The sequence below is a fragment of the Panthera tigris genome, chromosome A1, assembly GCF_018350195.1.
Source record: "Panthera tigris isolate Pti1 chromosome A1, P.tigris_Pti1_mat1.1, whole genome shotgun sequence".
Lineage (NCBI taxonomy): Eukaryota > Metazoa > Chordata > Mammalia > Carnivora > Felidae > Panthera > Panthera tigris.
In genome coordinates, this window is record NC_056660.1 from 225,771,131 (window position 1) to 225,786,000 (window position 14,870).

The 14,870-nt window shown below is 40.8% G+C and overlaps 1 non-coding gene across 1 annotated transcript; it reads right to left on the reverse strand.

The window, feature by feature from the left end:
• Positions 1–1,231: 1,231 nt before the first annotated feature.
• TRNAQ-UUG lies at positions 1,232–1,316 on the reverse strand. Its single transcript has one exon. It is a non-coding gene; the product is annotated as a tRNA-Gln (tRNA).
• Between the last annotated feature and the right edge of the window lie 13,554 nt (positions 1,317–14,870).

Here is a 14,870-nt window from a genome sequence, read left to right on the forward strand (position 1 = left end):
CATTCTTTGCAGCTTATCTACCCAAGGTGAGGTGGACGGCCTTGAGTGCCCACTGTTGGGGGGCTAAACGTGGGTCACTTCCACGGAAGGGAAAGGGAGAGAGTCTCAAGCGATTACATTGCGGTCAAAGCGTACAAACTTGCAACCAGAAGACGGTGACGCTCTGGAGATCTAATGCGCGGCCTAGTGATTAGAGAGATTACAATGTTATCCTGTATACTTCAAAGTTGCCAAGAGAGTAAATCTTGAATGTTCTCACAACAAAAAAGAAACAATCATTTTGTGCTATGATCGAGGTTTTCACTAATGCTACAGTAGTAATCATATTGCACTGTATATCTGTGTATCAAATCAACACATTATACACCTTAAACTGACATAATGTTGTATGTCCATCCTTTCTCAATTTAAGTAAAATAAATAAGATAAAATTGCATACGTGAGTGAATGAACTAGCCTACGAGCCATTGTAGAAAATGGGTAATTACTCATTAATCGTAACTGACTTTGGATCAAGACTGTTATGTCAAAATGTGATTTTATTACTTTGGTAATTCCCTAAAGTAAACCCGAAGACAAACAGTGAACATACTAAAATAATGTGGAACAAGTTTTGAGGGCAATTTCTAAAAAGAAGTTCAAGAAAGGAATTGAGAAATGTAAGATCTCTGGAAGAAGCACGAGTTTTCTTAAGTATCTCTGGAAAAATAATACCTCTGAGGAGGAACAAGCCTGAGTGTGCTTGTGTAGTAAACGAGGTCAGGGTCTCCCATCCCACAGAGATAGCTCTCTGATTCAGACGTGCATTGTGTTTGTATTCCCTTTGCATGCGTTGTGACTTCCTGACATTTCTGCAGACTCTCAGGTCCTCCAGCATTTTAGTAATCTTTCAGAAGTTCAGGGCAGTTCTAAAAAATATAAGATTATAAGATTTATATGTTGGCAAGTTTTGTATACGTTTGTCTATTTTCAGGTCGACGGAACACATTTTGACAAAAGTTATTTGCCTTAATGTATTTAGACAGATTCTTCATTTGGAAGTAGACCCATTTTTATCAGCTGAAGGAACTCAGGGATCCATTTTATTTTTATTTTTATTTAAAAAAAAATTTTTTTTTAACGTTTGTTTATTTTTGAGACAGAGAGAGACAGAGCATGAACGGAGGAGGGGTAGAGAGAGAGGGAGACACAGAATCGGAAGCAGTCTCCAGGCTCTGAGCCATCAGCCCAGAGCCCGACGCGGGGCTCGAACCCGCGGACCGCGAGATCATGACCTGAGCCAAAGTCAGACGCTTAACCGACTAAGCCACCCAGGCGCCCCAGGGATCCATTTTAAAATAATTAGTATGAGTTATTTTTAAGGCAGAGTAAAAATGTACACAAAGGTTCCATATCTGGATAGGGTCTTTTGATTTCTTTGGGTGTCTTTAACTGCTTCTATTTGTGCTATTGCATACTTCGCAGTACTAAAAACTAGGCTGACATGCCTTATGTAAATAATATCCTGAAGAAATATATTGTATTTTAAAAAAATCCGTTAGACATATATCTGTGACTTTATACAATGCCAGTCGTAAAAGGCTAAATTAAAATTCATATAGCTTGGTTTCATACCCCTTAAGAGCAATCTAAAGACCATCTCTATATAATGCCGAGTAGCTGGAAAGCAAAAAGGCACCTGAAAATGAAATAACTTAGTGTCGCAGCTATGAACAAGTGTTTGTGGTTTCATATATTCTAGACATATATAGTTGCACCAAATTTTCAATTTTCATTCAAGTGTTATATATCGAGTATAGCACCAGGCAGATGCTTTCTCTAGCCCTCGAGGATTATAGGCACTAATCAGGGACGTTACATTTATCCCTATAACTAGTGTGTTAGTCTATTCGAGCTGCTCTAGCAAAATATCATAGACCGAGCGGCTTATAAACAACAGAAATTTATTTCTTATTGTTCTGGAGTCTGGAAGTCTAAGACCAAGGTGCAGTCAGAATAGGTGTGTGATGGGGGCCAATTTCTCGGTCCATAGTTTTTCTCTGTGTCCTCTCACGGCAGAAGGAGCAAGGGAGCTTCATGGGATCTCTTTTATAAGGGCACAAAATCATAAGGCTAGCGTTCTTGCTGGTCTGCTCCCCAGCAGCCTCCTACACAGAAACCTTCCTCTCGATGCCTCTTCCAGGGAACCTGAGCCTAAGACCTGCATTTAACATTAAGCATACCATTAGGTGTCTTATGGCAACATTAGAAAAATGTTGGGATGAAGGTAATAGTTCAGCAGGGAGAGGCTTTTCAAGGTCAACATGCTAATGCTCACTTGTAAAGTAAAAACATAATTGCCAAACAACAGCGTCTCAGCCATGTGCAGACAGTTCTCTCTAGAAAGAGCCATGTTTCAGAGGGTCTCCCATTTGGCTCCAGCCCAGTTTGAAAGGTACTCGTTCTACCAAAATGAGTCAAGACTGATGGAGCTCCGCAGTTTCAGATCGAAAGCAGAATATAGAGGTCCATACAAAGAAAACTGATTACTGAGGCTGAAAGATGCAGGACTGTCCAAAAGAAGGCGCTAGACGCCATTTCTAGTGGTAGTAGGTGTTTTGCAGAAGCAACGTCTCTGGAGACTACAGATGTTGTCTTAGCGGTGGGTCTCCAGAAACCATACAAGTAGAGACTGAGAATAAAGACACTTTGGTAAGAAAAAGACTCTGTGTGGTGACGTGAGGAACAAGAGCTTGGACCAGACAGAAGAGACCCACAGAGCCTAACTAAGGTAGGCCAACCAGACAGCTTCCCTTTTAGAGCAAGTCAGACACAATCCTGTTAAAAAAGGAGGAAACAATCCTATGGAACCCTCTCTTGGATGGAGTTTCTCTGCTCCTTCCAATGTAAGTGTTTGACATCAGTATTAGACAAACCCTGACTTTATATATAAATTCACTAAACAAGAAATTATCTTCGTTTATCATGGAGTTTTCAGACACTCTCTATTTACCTTTCTGTTGTCTATAAAGCCCCAAATCAAAAAAAAAAACAAAAACAAAAACAAAAAAGCAACTCTTCCAGGAGTTTTCATACAGAAACACTTGTAACCATACAACCTTCACCACGATTTTGGTGCCTGGGGTGAGTAGGTCAGTCGTGTCTTTAGGTAACTTTATAGCTGGTGTTACTTTAGTCTGGGCTTAGGCTCCGTATACGCCGCATTTTCAGAGAGCTTTCTTGTTTCTTCTTTGTTGGCTGATTATCTCCTGTTACGCACCAGACACCAAGAGGCAGACGAGCCCAGATCGGATTCTGGTGCTCCACTGAAGAGTCCTGTTGCTAGATAGCAAGACACTACACTGCTAAACTTCTATTTGTTCGTTTGTTGAATCTGTCTGTATAATCTAGATCTGTGTTGTCCAGTAAAACTCCCACCATGATGGAAATGGTCTCTGTTCTGTGTTGTCCAATATGGCAGCCATAAGCAACATGTATCTATCAAACACTTGGAATGTGTCTGATGTGACTGAGAAACTCAATATTAAATCTTATTCCATTTTAATTAACTTGTATTTAAATGTAAATAGTCACATGTGGCCAGGGGCTGCCATATTGTGCAAAGTAGATATCAGTTGACATTTAGGTGATAAAATTTCATATTCCTATTACTCTAAGACGTTTGGAGATTTCTACCATTGGTCCAAATAGTTATGAAATCCTGTGGCTTCACTGCAGCTAAAGGCTTGTATGTCATTGACTTGTGATCTGTTCTTGCTAACAATTAAGGCTTCTCATGATCTAAAACAGAAGTTGGTAAATTATGGTCCTCAGGCCATATCCAGCCCGCTGCCAATTTTTGTTGGGTTTTGAAAAAAATCCAACAGTTGTATTGGAACACAGCCATGTCATTGACTTCAGTATTGTCTATCGCTATTTTTGTGCTGCGATGGCAGAATGGAATAGCTGGTACAGAGACCGTACGGCTGGCAAAGCCAAAAACATTTCTACCTGGCCTTTACAAGAAAAAAAAAATTGCCTACCCCTCACTTACAATATGGCAAATTTTCTCTCTCATTGTACGTTATAAGGACAAAATGTTTATGCTTTCTGTATTATTTTACTCGATTTTAGAAGATAAGACTTTCGTCTTAGAATGTTGGGCACCTCTTCATTTTTCTTCTCATTCTGACACCAATTAAATGTCAGCGGCTCAGCGGTTCGCTCTGCTTGCCTTGTTTTAAATTTTGGCTATCTGATGATCTGTCTCGGGCAGTGGTTATTCCAGTAATGCGACCAAACGTTGCACTAGCCTTTAAGTGACTTCAGAGGACTTCAAAGTCCTTCCAGGTGATTTTGGCTTTATTTGTAAAAAATATAGAATTCAACTCATTGATTTTATGTATTTTGGAGATGGATTTCTCCACAGAAAAAAAGTGTATCAACTGCTCTCAAAGTACAAATATGACTTCAGTTTCTCATTAGCAGCAAGGTTAGGATTTGCACAAAATTTTTACTGCATCTTTGGATGCTTTTATTTACCATCTCCAAACCATTATGCTCCTCAACCCAAAGTCATGGTGGCTTCCCACTCCAAAGTCATGGTGGCTACTTCAAAGAGATCTGTTGATGATTATTTACCTATCAATTGTCAAGTTAAAATCTAAGACTTATTAATACATTAATTAAGACATTACTAAATTTATTATGTTATTAATTTATCCTTGATCCATTTACTATAGTATCTCGTTTGTTAAAAGTAGTAAAGAACACCTGTGCTAACATTTTGGGTTCTCACTTTAACTCCTGTTTGTTTTTCAGAGTTTTGGAAAATGAGTAATCAGCCTTCAGAGCATGAGTCCACATGCATGTATCTGACATTCTGTCCCTGACAAGCACGGCCTGATTCTCACGGAGACATTGCCTCCAGTAAAAGCAGAGAGAAGAACAGGCACACGGTGCTAAATAATTGGCAACACAAAGAGTCCTCTATCCGTTGAAGGTCAAGTGTATTAAATGTAAACTTATTGCCATGGTTGTTAGTCGCATTGCTGTCTTTTCCTGCTTCCAAGTGTGGGATTTTCTTCTTAAAGACATTTCCCTTTCTCTGGTCAAAAACAACCTTGCAAACCGTGTGATATCGCAATTCCAATCTCTTTGGTTTTCATAAACACTCTACGCCAGGATGAAAATTTGGTTTTTCAACATCACAGTTACAATGTATAGCAAATCTTGTAACATCTTAGTGAACACTAGAAATATCATATTATTATATTAGAAACACAATTCTATGTCTCTGTCTTAGTTTGTTCAGGTTGCTATAACAAAAATACTGTAGACGGGGCGGTGTGTGGGGGTGTGTGTGGCTTATACACCACAGCATTTACTTCTCACAGTTCTAGAGTCCAAGATCAAGGTGCAGGCAGAATTAGTATCTGGCAGGGTCCACCTCCTGGTTCATGGATAGTAGTCTTCTCGTTGTGTCCTCACTTGACAGAGTGATGAGGAAACTCTACGGGGTCTCTTCTATAAGAAGGCTCTGCTTTTGTGACCTAGTCATTTCCCAAAGTCCCAGCGTCCAAACATTATCACATTAGGGATTAAGTTTTAGCATATGAATTTTGAAGGCCACAAGCATTCAGCCAATGACAGTCTCCAATGATTCTAGTCATCCGTTAAGTGGCAGTTTTGTGCCCTGCTTCCTGTACCAAAATAATCTGGTGACGTAGAAACCTTGGAGAGTAAACACAGGTCCTTACGATGCTTCTGTGACAGCTATAGGTACACCGCATGTGGCCAGATTTCCTAGGTCGTCGGTGACAATCTGTCTGACCTAAGGGCTCTTTAACAAAATATCACACATTCCTGGTATTTCCTAAGGATATAAATTCTTAAATTATTCTAATTTCTCATTTTCCATCAACACAGTTCTGATCACACCTTTCAGGTGAACGTCTTACTTGTCCACAGAGACCCACTGCAAGGCACCTATAAAAATGCCAACACCTTAACACTACATGTGAGACCAAAGTGTTATTGATTTATCTATTTATTTAGAGAGCAAGCAGGGGAGAGGGACAGAGGGAGAGAGAGAGAATCTTAAGCAGGCTCCACGCTCAGTGTGGAGCCTGAAACAGGGCTGGATCCCCTGACCCTGGGATCATGGCCTGAGCCAAAATCAAGAGTCAGATGGTCAGATGCTCAACCAACTGAGCCACCCAGCGTTCCCCAACCCCCCCCCCCCCCCCCCCCGCTGGCCACCAGTGTTATTTTTCAAAGTATGGAGCAAACAAAAACAATACAAGATTTTCATGGATTAGTTAGACTTGAAAACAAATCTGTATTTTTTTATTCTTAATAAACATTAACACCTAACACTTTCTCCAACTATTGAACCAACATAGAAACCGGCCCCAAATTTAATCCTTCTCATCCTTCTCTTGCACTTTGCCCATAACATCAGCATGGAAGTGACCACATTGTAGAGCAGTTGGTTTACTCAGATTTGAGAGCCGTTTAACGGGGGCAGGACTGGAAGACCCTTCTACCCGTATCAGCAGGTGGGACCCTGCCTGCACAGCCATCTCTTTGATCAGGGTGGAGGGTCCACCTCCAGGAGCACCCTAAAAGGTAACAGCTGTTCACCTGACCAAGGTCACTGGGCAAGGTCCCCGGTCCCTCTCTCCGAGTGTGCCCCTCCCAGCTGCTCGCGATTTGGCTGGGCAGAGACACCACTATGTTAAGGACATGCACCACTGACTTCCTTCCTGTCTATTGTTCCCCATACCCACCCTGCCCCCCCTCATCCTCTCTGATTTGTAAGATACATCCTCCTAACACTGGGATGGCTTATGCTTAATGCTTATGCTTTTTAACTATTTCAATTTTCATTTTCCTTCACATTTACGTTTTAATTATTTGTGAAGACTTCCTTTTCCCTGGTTGCTTTCCAGTCTTTAGAAAGGCAATGGGAGAGCCATGCATTCATCTATCTACCCCTGAAATGCCAAAAAAAAAAAAAAAGAAAAAGAAAAGAAACCCACAAAAGGACTAAATTTGGTTCTTTGGCTATGTTTGCTGAACGGAAAACTGCAGACCTGAAGGAATCTGACTGGAGACCATCAGGAACTCGGACTCAACACAGACCAACAAAATTCATGATTGCATCTATCATAAATGATGTTGAGAGGCCCCTGGGTGGCTCAGTTGGTTAAGCGACTTCAGCTCAGGTCACGATCTTGAAGTTTGTGAGTTCGAGCCCCCGCATCGGGCTCCGTGCTGACAGCTCAGAGCCTGGAACCTGCTTCTGATTCTGTGTCTCCCTCTTTCTCTGCTCCTCCCCTGTTCACACTCTGTCTCTCTCTCTCTCTCAAAAATAAATAAACATTAAAAAAAATTTCTTTTCAATGATGTTGAACATTTTACCGTAGCATGCATGTTTTCTTTATGAGCTGCCTTTCACCATTACCCCTACCAACCACACAGGAGAGACACTTCCCTGAGCCTTGGCCTTGCCAATGGGCATTTGGTTCATTTTTATCTTAAGGATGTTGCTCTGGGCAGTCGGAAGCTCCAAGCTCAGTACAGAAGTGTGGTGGGGAGAGGTGCTCACGTGGTTCCTGCTTTGACTTGAATCTCCTTTCGTTTTCTCCGATTCCTCCCATTTTCTCAGTAAGTGCTTTACCAAATGTGACTTTATAAGCCATCATGAGTAATTTCTGGAATGAGGCAGTGTAGATCTAAAGGAAGGAAGAGAGGAGAGAGGATGAGGGGGAAAGGAAGGCAGGAATTTGGCATTCTCTCTTCTATGCCAGGGACCCTCCAACACAAAGTTCGCCTGTTAATCTTTATTGTTTTTACATATTCTAAGATCATGGATAAATGAAAATTATTGAATGGTAAGACCCTTGATTAATCCTTCTATCTCTAATATTTTTTTAAAGATATTTAAGTCATCGATAATGCTTTTAAGATAATCTTTTAGAAATAGCCCCTCCAGGGGCACCTGGGTGGCTCAGTCGGTTAAGCGTCTGACTTCGGCTCAGGTCGTGATCTCGCGGTTTGTGAGTTCGAGCCCCACGTCGGGCTCTGTGCTGACAGCTCAGAGCCTGGAGCCCGCTTCAGATTCTGTGTCTCCCTCTCTCTGTCCCTCCCCTACTCATGCTCTTTCTCTCACTGTCTCAAAAATAAATAAAGCATTAAAAAAAAAAAAAAAAAGAAATCTCCTCTCCAGAACATCTATCAGAAGATTCAAGTTGGACTTCATTTAATCTAAACATTTTTTTTTCATTTTCCTTTCACTGGCATCTTTTATTACGACTCACTTTATTCCCATTATCATGCTGAGGTGGATCCCACAGTACCGGCAATGTGTGCGTCCTCTGGACTCCACCCAGCACTCACAAGCTTCCACCCTGGGGTCAAGGGCATACACCATTTCAGCCACGCAGAGCAACGCTGAAAAAAAAACTTTAGGCAAAAAATTAACACTTTCATCTCACTGCAGTTGGGGGCAGGGGGGGGGGGTTGGAAATCGTCCCTAGGCCAGACGGGGATCATTCATCTGGGCCCCAGGCCAGGCATCCGGGCTGACTTGATGATCACACTCAAAGACCAAGGAGACTTTTGTAAATCTCACAGATCAGAACTTCTGTTGGAGGACTCCAAGTTTTCTAACAAGTTGGCGGTGAGCTTCAGAATAATTTACTCTATTTATCAGCAGTGCTTTTCAGTAAAACCCTGCTTAAAGGCGTTTAGGAGAAAAATATAAACTTTCACTCTGGGACAGTGATGAGGGAAAGAAAAGGAAAGGGAAGGATCAGATTAGCTACTGATATCATTTGTTGGCCTGTAGGCTGGCCCTGTTGCCTCCTTTTCGTTCTACACTTTCAACTTTATTTTAGTTTCTCAAACTCTAGCAGCCCCCTTCTCACATTCGGACCTTCTCTCAGTTTCCCATGATGTTTCTATGGCTGAGTCTTAACTTGCCCTTCAAAAGTGTTATTTCTTCCCTGGGGAAGCATTTGATGGCCCTGAAACGAAGTTAAGTCCTTGCTGTTGGATGCACACTCAGAAACCTGCACCTTTCCTGTGTGGCATGGACCATTATCATGATTACATATTCACTGGTGTCTTTATCTTATTCATGGCGGTCACCGCATCACTTACCACAGAGCCTGGGAGGCAATGAGTCCTCAGTAAATAGTTGTTTAGTGATTAAATAAAGATTACTTGAGCATATGCTGTTAATCATTTGTTTTCTCTTTTTTTTTTTGAGTGTTTATTTAAATTCTACTCAGCTGACATACAAGGCAATATTTGTTTCAGGAGTAGAATTCAATGATTCATCACTTGCATACAACACCCAGTGATCATCATAACAAGTGCTCTCCTTAATGCCCATCCCCCACCCCCTTCCCTCTATCAACGCTCAGTTTCTTCCTTGTCTTTAAGATTCTGTCTCATGGCTTGTTTTCCTCTCTCTTTCCCCATCCCCCCGTATGTTCATCTGTTTTGTTTCTTCTTAAAAAAAATTTGTTTAAATGTTTATTTGAGGGAGAGGCAGAGCATGAGTGGGGGATGGGCAGAGAGAGAGAGAGAGAGAGAGAGAGAGATCGAGATCATCTGAAGTAAGCTCCAAGGTGGGGCTCGAACCCACAAACCATGAAATCATGACCTGAGCCAAAATCAGACGCTTAACCAACAGAGCCACCCAGGCACCCCTTGTCTGTTTTGTTTCTTAAATTCCACATTCATGTGATGAAGCAGAAAAGCTACCAATACAATTTGAGAGATGAAATAGGTTTTTTTTAAGTAGTTGAGAAAAACACAAAAAGCTTGTTACCCCTTTTCCTTTTTCTGTCTTTTGGCAAATATACCCACTCATAGGTCCATATTTCTACGATGCTTTGTAATTTTGAGTAAATTAGAGAACATAATGAGACTATCTTTGTGGAAATTGCCCAAATTCCAGAGAAAAATGAAGGCATTATCTAAGTAATCTGCCTCTGACTGCTGTATGAACTGCTCCTTTTACGGTCTTTAAAGATAAGGGCGTGCCCAGATTCCAGCGGGCCCACAAAGTTGGGAGTCAGTTATAAAAACTTTAATTCTGGGTAGCCAGTTGGCTGGAAAATACTTTGGTATACTAGAGTAGGAGTCAAGAAATTTGGGTCCAGTCTCCAAGTTTTCCAATTTTTTTCATCAGTGAAATGTAAAGTTTATTTACTCATTTAACAAGTATTTATTTTATGCTTTCTGTATAACAGCCCTGTGCTAGGTGATTTAAAAAAAAAAAAGATGCAAGAAGAAAGATATATAAATAAGTACCCAAATTAGCCACAGAGGTACTAAGTGTTATAAGCATGAAGGAGAAGTTGGGCTGAATATACAGTGGAACAGCAGGTTCCCAGGCATGTTTTATGCATTATGCGTGATTCAGTGTGTCCGGAAAGGGTTTCTATGTCTAAGAAAATTGGAGAATGGTGCACACTAAATTTCCTCCGTGGAGAGACACCATGCATATAAGCATAACAAAATCTCTGAGAATTTCCACGGTCATGAAAAGTATTGAATTTTAGTTAATCAAGTATTTTCCCAAATCATTTGACCACAGTTCCATATCTTTCACCTAAAATAATCTATTGATATGCCAGTGTTCGGAGAAAACTTGCAAGCTTTCCAAGAAAACGCTGCATCAAATTCTTGGGAAAAGCCTCGGGTTGAGCCCATCATGATCACGGAGGATCCAAGAATCAGAGAGGAGTCAGGCCTGTCTGAGGTTACTGGTAAGGTAGAGGTTGGCATTGGCAGGTGAAACTGAGGCAGATTCTATGCGAAATGCTGCCCTGAGGCACCGGTAGATTCCTAGGCAGCAACCAGTTGCCTTAGGCATTTTCTGATCAAAGGGGGGTGTCACAGGAGAGAGACTTTGATGAGCTTTGTTTTTCCAAGAGGCGTATTGGGAAAGAGTATTTCCTTTAGATTCAATGAGAAAGTAGGGCATAGAGAAGAATCCAGAAGCTCCTGGGCTAGTTGTTCAGGCATGATGGCCTGGGATAAGATAATAGCAATGCAAACAGGGCTTGCAACATTCCAAAGGACAACGTGTCTGATCTTGAGGAGGAAGAGTGATAAAAGAAGGCAAAAAAGTGGAGGTGGCTCCACGGTTATGGGTACCAGTGATCCTATATGGCAGCTGGAGGACAGGCCTCACTCTGGCCAAGCTCCTCCATTGCTACAGAACCAACCAGTAACATGTGGGGCAGAAGAACCACCCTGCTGAGCTCTGTCAATTCAAAGAACCACGACATTTGACTCGATCCTTGCTAGTGAAACACACTAAGCTTGGTTATGCTTTGCACTTGGTTACAGTTAAGCGAGTCAATAACTGACATAGCATAATGTGGTCAGCTGTATAGAACAGAGGACAAAATGATTCATCATGCAAGGTTGGGCCAGGAGATCTCAGAATAAGTTGGAATGCTGGAGACTGGTTTAAGGAAAAAGCAGATCTTTTCCAGTGATACAGGAGGGGAAAGTATTCCAGAAAACTGGCAGCAGCAAAATATGTACATTTGGGAACCAGCATAGGGTAAAGGCCAGGTGCACAGGAAGGGTGAAAGGATTAAATCGAGAGAGGTTGTTGAGTCTAATTCCCTGAAGTAGTGTATGTAATAGGCATGAAATTTACACCACAGGTGAAGAAGTGCGGAGATAGGAAAGTAACATCTCAGACGCACAGCTGGCAATTGTGGAGACGTGAGGAAAGAGAAAGGAACCTTGAGGACAGCCCCAGTGTTGATCTTGAATAATTGAATAAGAGCCTTGATCTTTGGGGCGCCTGGGTGGCTCAGTCACTTAAACGTCTGACTTCAGCTCAGGTCATGATCTCACAGTTTGCGGGTTCAAGCCCTGCATCTGACAGTGTGGAGCCTCCTTGAGATTTTTTCTTTCTCCCTCTCTCTCTACCCCTCCCTGACTTGTGCTTCCTCTCTCTCTCTCTCTCTCTCTCTCTCTCTCTCTCTCAAAATAAATAAATGAACTTAAAAGAAGAGTCTTGATCTTTAATAAAAGAGTTTTATTAATGGACATAGAAAGCACCCCAGGAGGCTTACCTTTAGATAGGAAAGGTCATGAATTGTGGTTTGTGAGTGTTGAGTAGAAAGTACTTTAAGGACAAAATTTCCCACTGGTGCCTTAGACTGTATTATTCCAATTTATTTAAAATCTTAGTAAATGCAAACTAATCTATCATGACAGAAAGCAGATCAGTGGTTCCCTGGGGACCAGACTGGAGGTGGTAAGGGTCCCGACAAAGACACTGCGGAAGGTTGTCAGAGAACTTTTAGGGGTGATGGATACGTTTACTGTCTTGATTTTATTTCAAACTCTTCAAAGTGTACAGTTTTAATTCATTCACTTTCTTTTATAGAAATTATTTTTCAATAAAACATTTTTTTTGTACAAAGAAGACACTTACGAGAACACCACCAACATTTGCAAATTGGGGCAAAAGGAGATGGGAAAGAGTTTGAGCTGTTTGCAGTGTGCAAAACAAATTAGTACGTACCTAAGGTAAAAAAGAAAAGGATGATGTGCCGTTTACTTATGAAGAAATTCTCATTTTTACCCTAAACAAAGGTAATGAGATTGGATATTGGGGGATATTTACTCCTACTAATGAGAGTTGGAGGAAAAGGAAAAAAACAATGGTTGAAAATAAAATGATCAGAAGAAAGCAGTTAAAATGAATAAGAGGACAAATCGAGAAACATAAAAATGTCTCAGAAAAACAGCCTTCACAGAGAAAAGTCATTACTTGATGAGAAACGAGAAAGAAAACACACACACACACACACACACACACACACACACAGGCATGCACACGTGTGCACACACATGCCACAACCAAAAAAAAAAACCCAGAAATTGGCTTAAGTGAGTCAAAGATTCCTGTCCATGTGAGTATTGGCATAGCCGAGGGAAAAATCCTCAAATTAACATCAAAGCAGAAGAGAAAAATGGTAAAAAAAAAAAAAAAAAAAAAAGAAAAAGAAAAGAAAAAAAAAGCAGAAAGGAAAGGTCATTTATTGAATCAAATAAAGCAATAATAGCAAGTTAAATGTTATAGCTACACTAAGACTAAGGTAATAACAAAAAATAGTTTGGGACCTGTGACTCTCCTCTTTTATGCAAGGCCAATCTCCATATTCATTTGTTTGTTTATATACAAAATATTTATTGAAAGCCTTCCATGTGTCAGATACTGTTCCAAATGCCCAGGTTACATCCGTATGCAAAATAGATTAAGTGCTTAAGGTCACGGAACTGCTACTTAGTATTTTCTTGATCAATGTTAAATTGATTAGATCCTCCGTGAATATGTTAGAGTCTTTCTTGTTTGAACCACATTGCAAACTTTCGCTTCCGGCTGTTTACAGAAGGTTTCTGCTGTTTCTAGAGAGTGCTTTCTAAGAGCAGTGGTATCAGTAGTAGTTAGCAACTCTTTTCATTCTTCAGCTTAAACAAAAAGGATAGAGGGGCCGTCTTTTTCTGTGTGCTTTCAAGAGAGCTCAGGGCGTCCTAAAAATCATCATTCTTTTTCCTTCCCTCTGGTGTTCCTGTAGTTGCTACCATTATCGTGGTCTTCTCTGGGCGAGAAAAGAATGGAAAATCCTCTGTCAGATGCACAGTTCAAAAGTCAGGATTGTAATATCGTTGCCTAAAGAATTCCCAACACCAGGGAATCTCCCAAAGAATGCTAAAGCCCCCCTTTCCTCACAGCCCCCCGCGGGGCCTGGTGATACTCTGCTGCCAGTGGAAACATACAAGGGGGAAATTATCTGTAAAAAGCAACACGGCCATCCTTACTGGGACCCTCTTATCAAAAATCAGGATATTCAGTTCAGCTAAACCTTTCAGTGTGGGCGGGGGTGAGGTGGGGGTGAAACACCATTTTTTTCACCATTGATTCTAGGTGTGTCTGGTTAGAAGTTTGCCTGAACAACCAAGAACATCAGCTTTAAGAAAGAAAGACAGAGAGAGAGAGAGAAAAGCATTCTATAGTAACAAAATATGGAAACATTCAAAGTGTTTCTCTTTTGGTATAAAATATTTCATCTCCTTATGCAATTGTTGCCTCGGTGGGAATTGGCTTTGAATTGCGTGAAAAGAGCAAAGACTTCCCTGCAATCCATGTGGGGGGGGGGCGGGGGAGTTCTAATCCTCCTAGAATTTTCTAAGCGGTTTATTTTGAATAAAATGGTACGAGTGCCCTTTGCCTTCTCCCTTATCACAAACAAAATTCTTCCTCACCCAAGTCAAAGTTGAACTGCATTTCTCATTTGGTCCAAACCACTGAAAATCCCATAAAGTATCCAATTATATGTGAAAACAGATTATTCTACCTTTAAATTAGAGGAAATTATCTATTTCAGTCCTGGTGGAATACACTTCAAGTGTTAGAAGTTTAAATAAAAACCCATAAGTGTGTTTTAGCATCTTCCCCCCCCTTAGATCCCAGCCATTCATGCCCATAAATGCAAAAAAAAAAAAAAAAAAAGAAAGAAAGAAAGTAAAGAAAAAGGGAAAAAGTTATTTTTATCATAGCTTTAAGCTATGTCTTTGCTCTCAATGAATTTTTATAAAAATAAAACCTTGCTTCCTGCCAAATTTAGTTTATTGGCACTTAAAATGGAAATTAATGTTTTCTTGGCCTTATGGCTGCTAAATCAAAGAAATTCATAGCATCAGTGTTTTTGTGTGATGTGTAGAAAAGCGAGAAAAGGGTTGTGACTCTCTGGCCTTTTGTACTATATCTGTGAAAAATCATTCACATCTCCCTTTATTTGGGAAGACTCGTGATGTATCTCATAAGGAAAGTAGGTTTC